General features: G+C 41.7%; 1 protein-coding gene across 1 annotated transcript in view; it reads right to left on the bottom strand.

Moving 5' to 3' along the window:
- LOC111836212 (serine/threonine-protein phosphatase 2A 55 kDa regulatory subunit B gamma isoform) overlaps nucleotides 1-1,965 on the bottom strand; it is a 67,578-nt gene extending 65,613 nt beyond the window's left edge. The window contains exon 1 of the mRNA XM_023797275.2: nucleotides 1,854-1,965. The gene's annotated coding sequence lies outside the window, so the exon portion shown is untranslated. The remainder of the gene's footprint in view (nucleotides 1-1,853) is intronic.
- Nucleotides 1,966-15,898: the final 13,933 nt, after the last annotated feature.

Raw genomic sequence — 15,898 nt, 5'->3', positions numbered from 1 at the left:
TACTGTAATGAATTCATTGATTAATTGACTTTTTCCCCATTACAATCAGGAGGCATGGCAGGAGTGCCAAGTGTAAGTGGGTGATCTAGTAAACAAGGGACAGGCTGGGCTAGTTGATACTGTTCTTCTCCTTAGCTCTAATCACATGGCATAGGAATTAAAAAAGCAATAAACTGTCTTAACACAAGAAACTGCTAGAGGCCCACTTGGATTTCAAAGTCTGCTGGCCCTGCATGTAGGTGATTTTGGAGCCCCCTAGAGGCGCAGTGGTGCAGAACAATGATAACAAGGCATCTGCACCCATCCACCTTGCAAAATCATGGTCTGTAATTTTTTTTTTGTTTTTAATAACTGTGTGCATGAATTAGTTCTTCATTTGAAGTGATTTACTGTGTGTCGGATCGACATGGTGAAGCAGCGCTAGTCACCCAAGCTAATCTGTCTATACGAAACCAATATAATAGGTTTTCTATGTTTAAAAATTGACCTGCTGGCTATTTGTGTTCATGCGGAGTTCACTCCTTCACTCTAATATTTTTCAGCACATTTTATCTATACTTCATTAGAGCGTGTACACTGTCCTATGACCTAATCACACCCAAAATAACACAAATACACCATTTTTATAGGCAGCATTTAATCACCTTGTGGATTCATTTCATGTACTTTAACTCATGAGATGTGTTTGAATTTAAATCCCTACTACTAATTTCTAATGTTTGTAACATTAAAGATAAAAGAAGCTCACTACTCTTTGGAGGAGTGTTTTGCTGGCTGCATAGCTGTGCATGCAGAAGAGGAGGTGTGAGGTGACCTGACCGCGGCCCAGTTGGCCTGATCTCTGGCCATGTGCTGCATTCTAATTCACAGCACAAGCAGTGATCATATTACATAGAGCAACAATACTAAGTATTCCACCATTTCTATAATATTTACTGAGCCCCACATTCCGGGGACCGCAGATACTCTGGGACTGGGTCCAGACTCACCATGGTTCTGCTCTGAATAAGCAATTAGGAAAGACAGACGATATCATACAATACCATTGTTCACAAGAGGAATGTTGAGCGAAAGGTGAGCGAACTGTATCAACTATGCGTGTTCTCCCAGACTGATGAAGGGGTGTAAGGGGATGTCTTTAATGGGAAAAGATGATTGGGGGGGGGGGGGGGGGGCTGTGTTTGTGGGCAGCACTACAGCTGAATTCATTCACTGTAAAGGGAATAGATTGGGATCTTTTGAAATTTCATTTTTAGAGAATAGGCTTTCTGCCTGTAGTATAGAGTATATATATTTATTTTTTCAGACCTCTCACTCAAGAAGGACCATGATCCTGATTTTCTGGCCATATGATTTTAAAATCATGATTCCTAACCTACCCAAAACACTGTGGTTGTATTTCTGTGGGAGAACCAGGACCAGAACCTTGCTGGGCTGAAATGAACGTATCGGCTTAGAAACCTTTAAAATATTTGCCTACATCATGTATATTTCACAGGCTGGGTGTCACAAAGTACAGCTATACTTTCCTATAATCCCACCCTGTGTACATTGCACAGAGACTCTTCTGGAAAATTCTTCCCCCTTACAAGTGCAGAAGGGGTCGTAGAGCAGGCCAGCCTCACTGACTGCAAAATTGTTTTTATCTCTTGAACAATCCACAGCTCCAGTCATTGCAGTATCATTAGCTGGAACCTGTTATTATTAGTCAGGTTTGCATCAAGATGGCTGCTGATTGCTGTGCTTTCTTTCATTTTTGTTTATATTTTTAAAGAAACAAGCAGCAAAACATTGGTAACCATTGTCTAACTGAAGTCCAGTCTATATCACAGGGGTCTCAAGCTCAAAATTACCTGGGGGCCACTGGTTAGAAGGTCATCTCCTAAAGGGGCCACTGGCTGGGAGGTCATCTCCTAAAGGGGCCACTGGCTGGGAGGTCATCTCCTAAAGGGGCCACTGGCTGGAGGTCATCTCCTAAAGGGGCCACTGGCTGGGAGGTCATCTCCTAAAGGGGCCACTGGCTGGGAGGTCATCTCCTAAAGGGACCATTTGACCTATTTTTTTTTTAGCTGAAATGAGACAGAGAAAAAAACAATGAAAAATAACTACAAGCTGCTAATGTTTACGATAACAAAGTCTAAGCAGATCCATCCATTCATTCAGGGTCCGGGTGGCAGGGGCCCAGACCTCCCTCTCACCGGCCACCACCTCCAGCTCCTCCAGGGAAATACCAAGGTGTTACCAAGCCAGCCAAGAGATATGATCTTTCTAGCATGTCCTAGGTCCATTCCAGAGTCTCCTTCCAGGTGAACATGCCCAGTGCACCTTCTCGGGGAGGCATCCACGAGGCATCCTAGACAGATGCCAAAACCACTTCAAGTGCCTCCTTTCGATACAGAAGAGCAGCGGCTCTACTTTGAGCGTCTCCAAGAGCTCCTGACCATAGCTGAGAGTAGGAATGTAGATCGACTGGTAAATTGATAGCTTCGCCCTTTCGGCTCAGCTCTCTTTTCACCATGATAAACTGGTACAATGTCTGCATAACTGCTGACGCTGCACCAGTCCACCAGTTTATCTCCTGCTCTAGTATTTCCTCACTTGTGAACAATCTGGAAGATCAGTTAAATTAAAAATTACTAAGTAGAAAATGAAAGATCAACCTGTTGGCCATATTTAATATACTGAAAACACAATGCATAAAAGGAGAGGAAAATCCCCTCACATCTGGACGCCAACCTGATGTTAATGTAGAGTCACACCAACAAGCTGCTACCCCCTCCCACTGTTGGTATGATCCACATCCACGGTGTTCCAATCACCTTCCAGTCAGTAAACTACTGACAGTCAATTAAATATGGTTGGGAGCAGTCTAGCAACCTCAATGCACTGTATTACTTAGCCAGCCATGCACTTCAGAGATACAATGAGGGGTTTGGGGGGGGGGGGTCTAAATTCACTTTAAAACACTGTTTGACATGAATGTCCGACTCAGTCTCAATGATGTAGTAATGTATTACAACACACCCATGTAAAGCGCCTCCGGGTGACTCTGTTGTGAAGGCACTATATAAAAATAAACTGAATTAAAGTGAAAATATACTCAGGCTCCCAAAGGATAACAGAAGAAAGGTGATGAACCACGAAGAGGCCTCAGATTGACAGTAAGAGTCTACAGCAAGGTCTGAACAGTCAAACGTTCTCACGATGGGTTTTCTATGTCACCTTGCATGTAAAAAATGAACTATTTGCAGTTGTTATTTGATCGGATCAGTCAGGTAATCCCAAATCAAGTCAAAGCAGAACTGTATACAAAAGTGTTTTCTCAATAGAGCAAGGTTTTGACTTAAATTCTGTATTTATTTACATACCTCTATTCAGGTTATGTACCTTTCCCAAAGGTACAATAGCTATTCCTCATATGGGAGTCTGAAGTCCTCTGCACTGGTGAGCCACTGGGTTACAGTGCAGGCCAAGACCAACCAAGGATGCACCGTGTTATTCCAACTGAATTAATTTGTAATGCAAATCTGCAGGCAGTTGCTGTGCCATTATGGTAATGCTGGTTAAGTGTTAATGAATCTTGAAGTACATATGGGGTTCCAGTAATCAAAATGCCTAATGAACTGAACACAGTGACATTAACCCATGGCTATGCGCTGATCCCCTGGTAATACAACAACAGGCAATGCAACAGACGACATGTTACCTTTAATAGTGACAGCTTTTTTAAAAACTTTTTTCTTTTATTTGTAATTAACGGCTTTTTATGGTTCGGGGAGGGGGGGGGGCGCTCTGTGGCAACTGCAATCACTAAATACTGTCTTGCTTCTGTGTTTACTTGCATAGTTTACAGCAGTTTGGAGCAAATTCAACATATCAATACTTCTGAAGCTTATATTTACCGAAAACACACAAAGATTATGACAGGAATCTTTACATGTAGACTGCCCCCTTTTAACAAAAAAATCACCTTCACCAAAGAGACCCAACAAAAAAAGCGGATATGCTACCCAGGGGTGATGGAATACTAAGCAGCGCGATGGGCTGTGTCTGCAGGGGGAGCTGCTCAAGTGTTAATTAACACGTCTGGCGTCTGGTGCACCAGAGCCGGTGTAGCCAAAAGGTATGATGAGGAATTCACATGCACACGAACAAAGCGAGCAATGCAACACTCACACAATAACAAATACAGACACACACACGGCAATTATGTGTAAAGACATCAAATGTAAAAAAGCCAGAGACACAAAAACAAATGCACAGACATACTTATAAACATGAAAAAACACTTGCACGGTATGTCGAGTGCACAGACACCCAGTCAGTGGTCCCATTACTCTGGCACTCCATTGGCTAACAAGATGGATTAGCCAATATTCATCCATACTCCCTTAAGGAGAGCAGGCCAGCACAAACATCATTTCTGCCATTTCCAAGCAGTCCAAGCAGCAGCGACAATATGGGCTTCCGGGGACTCTATGCCGCCCATGAGGAGATCTAACATGACCAGTGGTAACATTGTGGGGCTACAACTGAGTCAGCACTGAGTTTAACATTTAGCGTTTATTAAATTGCCTCCAGTGCTCTGAGAGGAACAGAAGTACGGAATAGAAGACAATGACCTGGCCAAACAACAGCACTGAGGATAATGAACTCAGATCAGTACAGGATCCGCGAGGCTCACAGCTCGGGTAGCAGCTGCTCTAGTGGTGGAGCAACTGAACAAGTAATGAAATCCCCCACTGCTGTAAACTACTTAAACCGTATATCTGGGATTAAAAAAAAAAAACAATCCTCTGCACGTGATTCCCTTTGGAAAAATAACACCCACCCACCATGCCACTGTGCAGAGATAGCTTCACATCATGCTCCAGCACAGAAGCCCCAAGCAGAGAGTTTATTACCGCTTATGTAGCACTGAACCGCTCCAGTAAAATGCAGGCTTATGCTGCCAAATGAAGAGGGGTATCTAGCTGCAACACTCCTGTGTGCTGCTTGAGTAGGAAAAGGAGGGAAAGGACGACACATCAAAAGAATGCAGACTGCGAGCAACTAAGGCCTGGTTCGACGCCCCACAAAGTCGTTTGTTGACTTTATTGGCCGTCATGACCAGGGGCGGATTAAGGTGTACAGAGGCCCCTAGGCTACAGTAGTGGGCCCCCCAACCCTGCCCCCCTCTGCGCCAATGGGGGCCCCCTTGCAGGCTGGCACACGTGGGGCCCCTAGGCTTAAGCCATATCTAGCCTGTGCGTTAATCCGCCCCTGGTCATGACCCTGTCATGAAGTCCCTTCCAAATGGTCTCTCAGACACATCTCTCTGGTAAAAGCTCAACACGACAGGGTTAGACTTGATTGGGTGGAGGGATCACATTTTGCATGGGTTCTTTACTAAGCAAATAACAGCTAAATGATAATTGTTATAATAATGATATCATTGTGCAAAACTACATTGTGTGCCCCCCCCCCCCCGTGGCTTTCCATTTACAGGGTGCTGCCTAGCCTTAGCCAAGACTCAAGGCGAGTTGTGTTTTAATGCGGGGGACAGTGTAGACAGGGTAATTTATGACAGCTCCCTCCCCTCAGCGTGGTCCCGCCACCCCTCATTCTCAGACGGCGTGCCATCTGGACCCCTGAAAGAAGCAGCCTTGCCCTTGTCAACCACCGGTCACATGAAATAGGAGGGCAGGCTGTCTTTTAGTGCTATTTAACCATTGTGCTTCAGAGGCTGCTTCCAGAACGGTCAATAATGATGTCCTCAATGTGCTTGGTATAAAGTCACGTACCCCTAGCATTCATATAATACATACAGATAATCCTACGCATGTCACACTGTAAGATCCAGTCCAAACTCTCACATACTACTTGCCTCACATGTTGCCCCTACAATTTCAGGTCCTGTGTGAAGATGGGGGTGTATGTGAGCACAAGCAACCATGTAACGCTGATCCTGCAGATCTGCCCCCCAGCCTGCAGCCCAGTCCCAGTAGAATACCAAGCTGTTCCTTCAGCTCTGATCTGGCGTCTGTGATGGGGGAACTTAGACGGACCGCACTCCAACACCTGTGGGTGTGTCCTTTTACAATCCACCGCAAAGGATTAGATAAGCAACACTACAAGATGGCTGTTAAAGGTCTCAGACACTGTGAGCTGTGCATTCAGCCAGAAACACATCTATAGTGTAGATGTAGGACACAATCTTATCTGCGTCAGGAAAAGAGATGTTCCTCATTTTTCATCTGTGACCTTGCCTGCTTCTGTGCACCATGTTAACATGAAGTACTCTGGGGTGTGTGTATTTACTGCAAGTTTTTCTCCAAAGTACCATTCAGGTAGAAGAACAGCTGGGTTCTTCATCTAAGGTCCATATGGGACGGTACACGGCACCCACTGAGGTGTGACGGACTGAGCCACAAAGCAAAATAAAGGCCTAAGAGATCTTTGGAAAGGAGAATTGACTACTGTCCCAACAAAAGCATCCCCAGCCCACCACTGCATATTTACAAACCATGACAAACTAGCCACAGTTTCTTCGAGCTTGCACATAATTATGTATAAGCACCAACTGGCTGGCCAGTGTCTTAAAGGGTGATATATTCATGTTATGATTTGCATTTGAGGGAAAAAAAAACAGAAAATCCACTGTTACATCCAAAAATTTGAGACCAAAACATAAAACAACGACAGCACAATGCAAACCGGTCAATTTTTTTAGATGGAAAAAGGAAAACAAGCTGAGTCAGCTGTATTAATTAAAGCATTCACAAAAGGAATTTACAAAATAGAAAAATTACATGAAAGCTGTATAGTTAGCATTAGGGTTATAAACCCAAGAAAATCAGCAGTGATCCGGCCATTAACCTCCCCCTCCCCCACACAAATATGCAAGCCTGTCCGCTTGTCCTACAGATGAACCCAGCAGAATACCCATTTAATGAAGAAGCACAGCTACAGACAGGATCTTTCAATCCCTGCAAAATAACATTGGCCTGTGAATCTGCATCATATACATGTGGATTGGAAGCACTTGCAAGCTACCAGTGGACCAGAAGCCTGCTTATTGACTGGAGGCATAGATCTATCATTACAGAGCTGCTAACATACCAAGCTCCGTTGCTGAGGGATGCGTTTCCCAGTGTTATGAAGAAAAAGAGCCACATTCTCCTGAGAAAGAACCTTCTAGAACTTAATGCTAACCCTGTTACATGCTACTTTATTGTTTAAATATTACCAGTTAGCCTAAAAATATCATGAAACATAAACCATGCTTTGTGCTTTATTTAAATGATTAGTAGCAAAGTTTAATCCACTAGTGGTAAAACTGCATGTAAAAATTCCATCTTATATGGTTTATTTTAAACTTTAGAATTCACTCAGCAATTATCCGCAATCCCGTATTGAACAAGCATTATTGTAAGAATATGTATCGAGAGAGTGTATATTATTCATATATTATAGAGTTGATATCACTTCAATGCGCTGTATGTCAGGAATGTAAACAGAGCATCATCTTTTCACTGACCTTTGACCCCACCTTGAAAGGTGGCTTGTAGGTTAAGAGGGTGTTTTCAGGCACCTGAATATTATCCTGTTATCCAATACCTCTGTCTCAGATCTATGGGTATTTTATTACTTTCAGTGTCCTACATCCTCTATAAGTGCTGTAGGATTAATGAGATGTTGTGAAGATTTTTTTTGCAGAACACCTGTATCTTCAGCTTCTTCTGGCATTACACTTATAGCCAAATGGCCACCTTCTCTCAACATCCTCAGCATAATAGTCACATATCTGTGGGTCTTTAAACTGGGCCCTTTAACCCCCAGCTCCAGGGGTGCTGCACGCTGGCTGACCCTGCGCTATGACCCCCTAAGCTTACTCTCACCTACATACAGTATGTGTCTCTGTGTCTCCTGGAGAGCAGGATGGGGTAGCAGAGAGAGACATTCCCATGTGCCTATACTCATGCTTGTGCAAATGTCAAATAAAGCAGCATCTTATATGGAAGGATCCAGTCTGAATGTGTTTCTCCTGACCTACCCTTTGCAAAGCTTTATGACGGAACCTAAATTTGTGCTTCCGAAGAAAAGCATTTCCAGCTCTGCCCTATCTAAATCACTTACCCACTATGGCCTTGCGGCTGTAGAAAGGTCTGCTTCTCCAGCCTGCTCTCAGCCATACTGACTTCTGACAGGAACTCTTTCCTTCTAATGCTGAGATGTGGGAGTGTGACCCTCAGCCTGAGAATCCATACAGTGACTCTCTTCACTTCATGCCAGTCTAAGTAATGTTCTATCAGCTTGTTCACTGGGTCAAGCAGGGACTGAATCATCACCATGGGGGTGCCTGTAGGAATTCATCACGTCACCCTTTTCTTATAATACTTACTAAAGCAGCAACAAGTAACACAGGAACTGCCTTAACTATAATTAAAAGGTTATCGGATAAAAATGAGTTAATGTCTTTAATATTAAAATACAGTAGTTAATGAACTAGGATGGCATTCAGTGTGTACAGATAAAGGATTTCCCATTTTGAACATTAATTGTTCCAAATGTCGAATGACTGGTGACAGAGGAGGCACTCAGGTGAAGTGCTGACAGGTTTAGGAAACCAGGATGTACAGCTGACTAATCAGAAGTTAGCATAACAGGTATCTCTGTCACACACACACACACACACACACACAGGGTTGTAATTGTATCTTTGTGGGGACTCTCCATTCATTTCTATGGGGAAAAACTCTAATCACAACATGACGACCTTAACCCCTACCCAGCCCTATAACCTTAACCATAAGTAACCAAATAAAACATGAGACCTTGGGCATTATTACTTTTTTATTGCATACACAGATCTTTGTGAAAAATGGTCCTTGCAACGTAAAAAAAAAACAGGTTCTTATCACATTTGGTCCCCACAATGTAATATGAACCTAATCCACACAGTGAAATGCATTGAGCTGATTAACCTTTCATGCTTATTTTAAGTAGCAAATTTTATACTTGAAGGGCCTTTGTACGGAGTCAAAAATGAGAACTGCCAAGATGCCTATCTTTTTTCATTATTTCTGAGCTTGCCAGCAGCCATACCACATGCAGTTTAGACTACAGAACCCTCCCTGAAGCTAAGCAGGCTTGGGCCTGGTCAGTACTTGGCTGGGAGACCATCTAGGAACGCTGGGTTGTGGATAGAAGAGGTGTTGTTGTGCCTAATAGGACAGCCCATCCTGTGGTCTGTGTGGGAACCCAGGGCAGTGATGAGAACTCTGTACTGTAGAAAATGTGCTGTCCTTTGGATGAGATGTACAACTGTGCTCCAGGTCCCAGGACATCAATTGAAAGAATAGGGGTGGTACCCTGATGGCTAAAATTGCATACTGTGGTGTTATCTAATAAAAATCTGCTCTCCTATTCATCCCCTCTATCTAATTGGTAAATTCTGCCACTTAGCTGCTGTGTGGTGAGTGTACTGGTGCAGAATGACTGCTGTCACTGTGTCCAGGTGGGAGGTACACTGTGGTTGTTGAAGTGACTCCCCATTGCTTCTGTAAAAGTGCTTTGGGTGTTGTGAAAAGTGCTATATAAATGCAACATTTATTCAGTTACACTGTTTGTAAATTACAATGTTACAAGGGAGGAAAAAGTATTCAAAAATAGTCACTACTCTGAGTGCATTCTTAAGAAGCCATTCTTTTACTTAAGTCATTTCTAGGAAAGATACTTCTCTATTTTTTTTTTTGGACATTTTGAGCTGCAGACGGTAAGGCTGCATTACACCTGAGAATTTTTGTGAGACCTAAAAATGTATTAAATCAGTAAAGCCAATGTGGACTGATAGACATCAGGAGCAGAAGCCACCACAAGAGACTTTTGTCTATTGTTTGGAAAACCCAGGAAGCAATTTTCATTCCTCAGTCATAAATAATAACAACAATCAATACTTTATTGATCCTGTAGTGGTGCCCAGGGAGCTGGGGGTTAAGGGCCTTGCTCAAGGACCCACAGACATGCTGAGGTTGGGTTGGAACCAGTGATCTTCTGATTACAGGCACACAGGTTTAGCCCACTGATCCACATGCTACCCAAAAAGGTATAAAAGTCAAACAGTAAAGTATTGTGGAAAAAAACTGTAAAAATCTCATACACAAACAACCTTTTCCTTTACCTTTCCTGAAAGTAGTTAAAAAATACCATTACTCTAAATCAGGGGTGTCAAACTCCATTCCTGGCCCCCCAGGAGCCCTGTGTAGCTTAGTTCTTTCCCTGTTCCACCATAAATGATTCAGTTCAAGAGCTGTGTGGTAATTAGCACAAGGAGCTGAATCAGGTGTGTTAAACGAGGGGAAACCCAAAAATGTGCAGGGCTCCGGCCCTCCAGGACCGGAGTCTGACACCTGTGCTCTAAATCAATATATGTCCTTCTAAGTAAATGCACATAAGCAGCACTGTTTAGCCAACACTGCCCTCTAGTGCATTTTCGAATCCAGTGATCTATCTGCTGAGTTCAATTTGAGTCATGCTACATTTAGGCTCACATGTCATATCCACAGGTTATTTTTAATCAAATTTAGTAAATATTTACTTCAAGCAGTGATCCATTTTGTATGTGGGCACATTTAAAAAAAAAAATGATACAAAAAGTCAACAGGTTCCACCATTTATTTTGCAGAAAATGTGTACACTATACTGGAATTTGCTTTTTTTGTGCTGTCCAATTTGCTAAAGGTCAAGTTATGTTCTTCAAATTAACACTAGGGTATACAGTATTTTGTATGTTATTTCCATCATTATTTGTTCAAATCTCAGTCAACTGTGTTACCCATCGAGAAAACCCCTATAACTTACCAATGATTTGTTCCCAAGTCACATGACGTCACTTCCTTTAGCCAGGGAACTTTAAATGCAGCGTGGAAAGTTTCTTTTCCTCCTCTTCAATATTTCATAAATATTATTTTCTGCACATAGAGTGGGTTAACTGCTTGTCAACTGTGTTGTCAACATATTCTTGTGTAGTTGCTTTAGATTTGAAATTTACAAAAATGTAGCGAAAATTTGTTTAAACATGAGTTGATAAAGGTCATGAGGTGACATGTTTGCACCTAGCAGTTAGCATAAGGGCCTAAAATGAAAGAAATGTCAACTGTGTTACCCATGAGGTGTAACACATTTGACAGGGATTAACACAGCTGACAATGTTGGCAGGGTTTATTGTCATAGTTTATGCTTACATTCAGTGTTTTTAATTAAAAACATGAACTATTACTATTATTATTATACAGAAATTACATGGTAAAACATGAATATGTGCAATTACAATTAATTCTGGAATATACACGTATACCTCGTACAATATCCATTCAAACAACGTCCATTCATGTTAACGTCCATAGCCCCTAAGGATATAACAGAAAAAAAAAAATCGCAACCGAAAAACATGACATAGCAGATGCGACAGGGTGCAGAGCAGGCAAGAGCATCACGCACATGTTTCTGTGTGTGTCACACAATGCAAGTGCGTTACGCACGTGTGCACCATGTAAACAAAGCCCTTTGAATTTAACCATGGCATTACTTAGTCTTGCTCAGTACATATTCACGCAACATCCAAATCACATAACATCCAGTTTCTCAGAAGAAATGTGGACATTAAGTGAGGCATACCTGTACTTGTATCAACAGAACAATGATTTCATGAAGTATGGATCATTTTGATAGGATTCAGTGCTTTGAAAGGACAGGTTCAACGATGGATTCATGGTCCAAGATCTCAGAAATATGAACTGTGTGAAATCAAAAGCAACACGAAAGAACAAAAGAAACTGAAAAATACACTATAAGTAGGATGAGTTGGAAAGGACTGTGCTTGAGGAGAATAATTCAGTATTAACAGCATATGTTTAAAAAATAAACGAGATAATGTTTGATATTTCTATTGTTTCATGAGAGTTACTTGTTAAATAAAGGTTTCTCTATCTCCTAATGCGTCCTGTCAGTGCTACTCCTGTCAACTGTGTTACTTTGTCTGTCAGCTGTGTTACCTCTGAGTTCTGTGTTATAAATCTTTTACATGTTGGCTAAACTGTAGTAAATATTCATCCTTGAAGATATCAGCCCACAAAGAAAACATTATCAAGCTCAAACTTAAAATATTCAAATCAGTTATACAGAAAACCTCAAAACACGTGCTTTATCAAATGTGTAGTATCTCTTTCATGTCTTCTGTGACACAACATTTGTCTGAAACAGAATTGTCAAAATAATGAATTGACGGTTAAACTATCTTTTAAATTTCAAAAATCATTAGAGCTTAAGCTTGGCAATTAAAGCATTTAGTACATCATGGAGGTATGTTGTGGAAACAACTTTACTATTTTGCAAAAATGTACAGTGATTTCTTCACTTTTTGGTTGATATGAAATGTTCCCCTGATTTCAGAATGACTCTTGTAATTCTTCAATTCCAACCCTCACAAATGAATTGGTGTATTTATTTACTTATTTACCTACCAAAAATAGGTACAGCACTATTCCCCTTTTGGTAGTGTAAAAATACAGCTGTGTTAAATATATAGCCTTATAATTAAAAAGGTACAAACATTTTTCTGCAAATACTGCCCTCTAGTGCATGTTAACATGCTTTGGATTCAGTCCTCTGAGCTGGGATCAAGGCGTAAGGTAAAGTTCCGTGCACATACTGTGGTGATGTACTTTTCACCGAAGCACAATCAGCCAATACAGCAGACGTTACTTCGGAATTGTTCTTTATGTGGTTGTCTGCTAATTAAGTTAAAAACAAAGCTGGTTTTTCTTACAGTTCCTTAAGATGCATTTCTTTATTCCAGTACCACACATTTATTTGTTTAATCTAGGTAAAAAAACAAGCATTTTAAACTCGCATTTGGCATTGCGTAGCAAATTTCTGCGTACCTCTGACAGGTTATCCATTGTTATGCGCAAGGTATTCTTATTCCGCCTAAGGACGTTATTTCAACTATCGCCACCAGCAGTACCGGAGTGTATGAAAAACTGTCCTTATATGGTAATTGCGTGACATTTCGCCCCGCCCCTTCCCTTCCCACAGGCTGCAGCCAGGGTCCTCTCGTTAGGTGTGTTCGACTTGGGCTTAGGTTAGGTTAGCTTGCCAAATTAGCGATTTTGTCGCTATATCTAGCGATTTTTTAGACCATTCTAATGACTGGTTTTCAAAAAAGCGACTAGCGACAAATCTAGCGACTTTTTTTGGTGTTACTGTAGACTTTTGGAGACTCTGACGTGAAAACACGTATCGTTCTTACTCTCCTCACCGAGCAGCGGGTGCTGCCATGGGTTCCTCTCACGTCCCAAAGCACTCACAGGCGGCCAGTCGTCGCGCAGCAGCTCCGCCCAGCTGCAGTCCGAGCAGGATACGTTTATCCCTCTGCGTCCAGACTGCAAATGAATCGCGCATGCGCGAAACCCTGGCTGATTCTGGCAAAAATAAGTAACTCGGCCAGAGTAATCAAGAAATAACTTATAAATGCAAAACACTTTATATTGAAATATGGATTGGTAATGGTTTTATTTTACTCATCTAGTTCCTGAGGATTTGTTTATAGGCAACATGTGTCCTCTTCTGAGCAAAGAAGCTCAGAAGAACATTTTGGGAGAACATTTTAAAACAAATTTGAGGAAGCACTTCTTTAAACAGCGTGTAGTTAGAGTATGGAATAGTCTTCCTGCTAGTGTAGCGGAAGCTAAAACCCTGGGGTCCTTTAAATCAGAGCTAGATAAGATTTTAACAACTCTGAGCTATTAGTTAAGTTCTCCCCAAACGAGCTTGATGGGCCGAATGGCCCCCTCTCATTTGTAAATTTCTTATGTTCTTATGTTCTAAGCGACCAACAAACACATTAGACATATAATTCAGAGGAATATTTTTTCTAAGCCAGCTGCAGTATTTTACTGGAATAATCTGTTCGATGACACAGATTGGGAATCTACTGGGATGTTACCTAGGACTTTCATTATTACGAATAAGGGGTGGGAGGTAACTTTTAAGACTCTTCACCATTGTTATCCAGTGAATTGTAAGATTGCCAAATTTAAAAGAGATATGAATGGGTCCTGTTCTTTTGGATGTAATCCAGATTAATTTATTCTGGGATTGTAGATACAGTAAGATATTCTGGAGAAACCTCAATAATTAAATAAACATAGTTGTTGTTGTTTTAGTTCTCTTCTACCTTTTATATTGTCACAGGGAACTATATCCTAACATGTACTTAAGTTTGTATATAGTACAGCATTAATAAAAATAATAATAATAAAAAATCACAAGCCTGGACATAAGAGGAGGGTTGGAATATACACTCACCTAAAGGATTATTAGGAACACCATACTAATACGGTGTTTGACCCCCTTTCGCCTTCAGAACTGCCTTAATTCTATGTGACATTGAATCAACAAGGTGCTGAACGCATTCTTTAGAAATGTTGGCCCATATTGATAGGATAGCATCTTGCAGTTGATGGAGATTTGTGGGATGCACATCCAGGGCACGAAGTTCCCGTTCCACCACATACCAAAGATGCTCTATTGGGTTGAGATCTGGTGACTGTGGGGGGCATTTTAGTACAGTGAACTCATTGTCATGTTCAAGAAACCAATTTGAAATGATTCGAGCTTTGTGACATGGTGCATTATCCTGCTGGAAGTAGCCATCAGAGGATGGGTACATGGTGGTCATAAAGGGATGGACATGGTCAGAAACAATGCTCAGGTAGGCCGTGGCATTAAAACGATGCCCAATTGGCACGAAGGGGCCTAAAGTGTGCCAAGAAAACATCCCCCACACCATTACACCACCACCACCAGCCTGCACAGTGGTAACAAGGCATGATGGATCCATGTTCTCATTCTGTTTACGCCAAATTCTGACTCTACCATTTGAATGTCTCAACAGAAATCGAGACTCATCAGACCAGGCAACATTTTTCCAGTCTTCAACTGTCCAATTTTGGTGAGCTCGTGCAAATTGTAGCCTCTTTTTCCTATTTGTAGAGGAGATGAGTGGTACCCGGTGGGGTCTTCTGCTGTTGTAGCCCATCCGCCTCAAGGTTGTACGTGTTGTGGCTTCACAAATGCTTTGCTGCATACCTCGGTTGTAACGAGTGGTTATTTCAGTCAAAGTTGCTCTTCTATCAGCTTGAATCAGTCGGCCCATTCTCCTCTGACCTCTAGCATCAACAAGGCATTTTCGCCCACAGGACTGCCGCATACTGGATGTTTTTCCCTTTGCACACCATTCTTTGTAAACCCTAGAAATGGTTGTGCGTGAAAATCCCAGTAACTGAGCAGATTGTGAAATACACAGACCGGCCCGTCTGGTACCAACAACCATGCCACGCACAAAATTGCTTAAATCACCTTTCTTTCCCATTCTGACATTCAGTTTGGAGTTCAGGAGATTGTCTTGACCAGGACCACACCCCTAAATGCATTGAAGCAACTGCCATGTGATTGGTTGATTAGATAATTGCATTAATGAGAAATTGAACAGGTGTTCCTAATAATCCTTTAGGTGAGTGTGTATACAGTATATATATATATATATATATATATATAAAATCAGAATAAAGTTTATTTGTAGTCCTAAACGCATTTATGGTGGTTTTTAACCACTTTTTGTATCTCCCACGACATTATTCCTCTCTGCTACAGTGTCCATTACAATTACATGCACATTGCACATTATGCAAATGAGGTGATGGCATCATTTAGCGACTTCTAGCAACTTTTGGGACAGTCAACAGTAGGGGTGGCACGGTTCACAAAACCCACGGTTCGGTTTGTATCACGGTTTTAGGGTCACGGTTTTCGGTTCTGTACGGTTCTTGTTATTTTTTCTTTTAATCTTTAACAC

This window comes from Paramormyrops kingsleyae, chromosome 12 (genome assembly GCF_048594095.1).
Source record: "Paramormyrops kingsleyae isolate MSU_618 chromosome 12, PKINGS_0.4, whole genome shotgun sequence".
In the NCBI taxonomy this organism is placed as follows: domain Eukaryota; kingdom Metazoa; phylum Chordata; class Actinopteri; order Osteoglossiformes; family Mormyridae; genus Paramormyrops; species Paramormyrops kingsleyae.
This window is presented reverse-complemented; position numbering and strand designations above follow the sequence as displayed.